The sequence below is a fragment of the Sebastes umbrosus genome, chromosome 23 (assembly GCF_015220745.1).
Source record: "Sebastes umbrosus isolate fSebUmb1 chromosome 23, fSebUmb1.pri, whole genome shotgun sequence".
In the NCBI taxonomy this organism is placed as follows: Eukaryota; Metazoa; Chordata; class Actinopteri; order Perciformes; family Sebastidae; genus Sebastes; species Sebastes umbrosus.
In genome coordinates this window covers 18,841,348-18,845,528 of record NC_051291.1, presented here as the reverse complement: position 1 = coordinate 18,845,528, position 4,181 = coordinate 18,841,348, and positions in this window count along the sequence as shown.

Sequence of the window (4,181 nt, the reverse complement as noted above, 5' to 3'; positions counted from 1 at the left end):
TGTACAGAACATGTGAAGAAACCTCAGCATAGCCCAGAGATACCTTCCAGTGCATACAGGTGCGACGCCAAAGATAGAACTAAGTCTCAAAATTTGCTCCAAGCTAATTTCCAGAGGAATGATTCAACCACTGAATCTCACATTACAGAAGAGAGAGAGAGCGAGAAAAAAAAAATAGTGTTTAAATATGCAGGACGGAACCTTTGAAGCTCCATCCGCAATTTAATCAGTTAATATTTAAAGCAGGGATATTCTTTATATAAGGCATTTACATGATGGGCTGCAGGAGTTGGGAGGGTGGCGGTTGGAAATGAAGACATAAAGACTGGGATATTATGAGGAGGAATCTTTATCCACTTGCAAATTTTTATCAGGCATCCCGTTGATCATTGGTATTCAGAGGCCCGCGCTGCCTGTAATAGCTTGTCAGACAATAAATGCAGCAACATTTTTTTTTTTCCAGGGCCGCCCCACCAGGGAACAGAAATCATCATTATGTTGTGTTTTATTGGACCTTTCTCTCCTCCTGCATCTTTACCTAACGACATCTTATTCTTCATTAGCTTGGGTGCATACTGTAATATCAGAATATACTGCAGTATAGGGGATTTACACATCTTCAGATTGTTGTTTAAAATTCTGCAAATAACATGTTTGAGAGAACCAGATTGTTTGTAAAAAGATTTGCTTACATTGTCTGTGACATTGTTTTAGTGACAGACGTGGCCTTTGGATGTCCCACTACTGTAATTGAAGAGCGGTTTGTGTGTCTGTTTGTGTATTTGTCCCACCACTCCTCCAATCCTATTTCTCCAATCCCCTCCAAACTTGCCCCAAAAAGGTTCAGGGGGCCAGCCTTTGTATAGTCTGGTATCTGTGTTTTATCATTTCATTTTCATTTCATCATTAGTTTATGTTAAATAAATACTCACAGCAGAACTACGTTTTCCACCTTACCACACAAAGCGGCTACTCTACCGGAAATATAACAGAAGAAGAGGAAGAAGAAGAAGACAACGACAAACAGGCTTGTGTCTAGAAGGTAACCCACAATTTGGGAAACTCTTTGGGTTACCTTCTAGACACGACTGACAAACAGTTACATTAAAGCCGCCCATACATGAGCAGTGAAATCGCTCTGCGCTGGCTGTGCCATTGTTTTCCTATTGGGAGAGCGGTGCTGCCCAACTTGGAGGAAGCGCTACACTTAGCGTGGCGTACCACTTGAAATTTAGCGCCGCGCTCAAAGTTCAAATTATTTCACTTATGACCTTGGTTGCCGCTAACCTTTCAAAGAGCAACCAATGATGATAACAGCTGCAACTGTTGTTGTTGTTGCCTAGAAACAGTGAATAGCTTCCTTACGTACTTTGCACCCTACCTTGTGCTGAGTGAAGAGCAAATTTCTTATCATGTGAACGCAGCTTAATGATCATATCATCATGCCTAAAAAGAAGCGCAAGTCACTGTCGGCAAGTCGTTCGAGATTGACACAATAGATTGACGCATGGTAGTGAATCCCCAAAGTCAGGTAAAAATCCTGAGGTAACGTTTTATTACTGATTCGCCGTTTGCCGTTTGCATACTAGTATACCTAGTTAGCTATCTCAGCATTTGTGTTTCATGCTTCTTGTGGTCAGCGCGGTCTACGGTGCAGACAGCATACACAATCTCCATGTATTGATGTCCAATCCAAGATATAGAAATTAATACTCCAGTTTTTTTTCAACATATGATTGTGTTTTCATTAGCAACTCCCTCATATTTCACAATGTGATTATGCATAAGAGCTTACTACTGCCACTATAGGCATATGTTACAATTTAGTCTGTATCACAGCCTATATGAACAATGTCCAAAAGTCTAGGTGTCTCATTCATTTCACACAACTATCTGACTTTTCAGCTGAGCGCCGTGAGGACAATGAGGCTGACCAGGTCGTTGGAGCCGCCAGAGGCCACAGGTGATTAATTACTCATACTTATTCCTATTACTCCACTCCTTTCATGCATGGTGTCCACTTCAGGCAGATATTACAATTTAGTAAGCGCTTCATATATAAAACATTTTCACAAGTCCTGTTTTAAGTCATTGACTCTGTTAATACATGGTGTCCAATGCACTGTAGTGACCACATACATCACAATTTTGGAAAATAATGCTCTTCTACATATATTCACATTTGATTAGTGATAAAAACATGATGCAAAACATCTCACTCCATTTCTAACAGTTTAGGCATGAAAAGGATATAGCAATTACTATATCCCACCATCATTTCTTTCATTCATCTTAGCTGAGCCATAACTACCTTTCAGTATTCATCCCACAAAAAACATTTTCACATAGCACATTTAAAAAAAAAAAAAAAAAGTTCTTAATGATTATCGGATATCTTTGTTGCACATTAACAACACCAATTAACACCGACTGCCCGCAACCAACATGACGCCCCTGGTGATGTATAGTTAATTTCAGACAACATTCTACGCCATACGGCGAATTGACAATGGAAAGATCAGACAGGACCAGAAAGTAAGATAGAAAGCTTAAGAAGGACCTGGACAGCTTCCCAAAAGGTCACAAATACAGTTTTATGTCGTACACCTAAGATGGATTTAGTCTGCACTTCCTGCAATGGTGTCATGTTCCCTTGGGAGAAGTCGACAGCTCATGGTGGGGTGAAAGCAATGGAGAGGGCTCGTGTAAAGGGGCAAAAGTCTCATGGGTCAGGGGAGGGTCTTTGTTCTAGTTATATCTAACAGCTTTGGGAAGTAGAGTGCTGCAGGAATGAGTCTTAAAACCCGAAAGTGAGTTTTATCAATTCCGGTCAAAGTCAATGTTTTTTTTTAATGGGTTTTTAGTTGGATGCCTGAAATGAGGTCTGTAGTTAACACAAGGTTAAGTGATTTTAAATGTTTTGTTCTACGATATAAAATACGTCAGTAAATATCCCACTCGTGAATTTTGCTAAATGAGACTACTAAACGTCTCGCCTGCCTTTACAGCTTTGTTGTGTAAACTCGCGCTCATGTGACCGTGGTGTAGTTCGTTTATAGCCTAACGTAAGCTTTTTACTTCTGGTGATTGCATTCACGTTTCAAAAATCAGAATTGATTTGTGGACATTATCTTACGGAACAAAAACTTGTAAGTATCATAAACGTTTGTTTGCCACAGAGCTTATTTTCTGCAATAATCCAAAACCCAATGAAAAAAATCCCATCGGCTTTTTGTCGAGGGAAACAAAGTGCGATGCTGACTTCCTGGTCAGCCTACAAAAACACATCATCCCTGCACCACTCTAAGACAGACATTAATTTATAACAGCGACACTGGATTATGAATGGACAGAGAGCAGGGCAGAATTAAACTCTAACAGAAGCAAAAAATAGTGAAATTTAGTAACACCTACACATGTAGACACACGGTCACACATTTGCAATCCTCGCATTATCATTCATTTGACCATTACCAATTTACTGAGGCACATTAGCCACAAAGCTGCAAAGCCATTAGAGAGAGAGAACTACTGCAGCTCTGCAGTTTGATGGCTGTTAACCATGTCGTCTGCTGAAAAGAGGACTGTTGTGACACACTGATAGTGGATTGACCTGTGAGTGAGGACAAATGCATGAAAACCCGCAGCCACACACACACACACACACACACACTGTCATGGGGTCACTGAACCACACTCCTGCACCAAACACACACATTTACACACAAAGAGCTGAGTAAATCATTTGACCAAACATCCCACGGAAAACTCCACGAAAAATCACATTGTAAGTAAATGTCTTTTCACCAAACAAAATGAACGCCCTGGAGAAATTATGCAAAGCATATTGAACCGTTACGTCTGCAGCTCCGTTCTCAAGCGGTCACACAATCAAACAAATATGCAGAGTAGGGTGATGCCAACCCAGAAAGCAATTCTTCCTTTATCCTGAGTAGCTTGTCAGTAGATTGAGTCGTCCACTCCATTCCATTCAAGGCGGCTTTTCATATTTGAGTGCTTCTCGGCACGGACCCCTTACTGCACTTTAATTAAGGTTTGGCGTGCATTATACAAATAGAAAATGCTTAAGAATGCAGACAGGCTCACATTAGATGAGCTTTTTTTCCCCCCTTTTAGAAAAAAGCCAATGTTTCTCAGTCAACAGATGGTATTTACTCAAA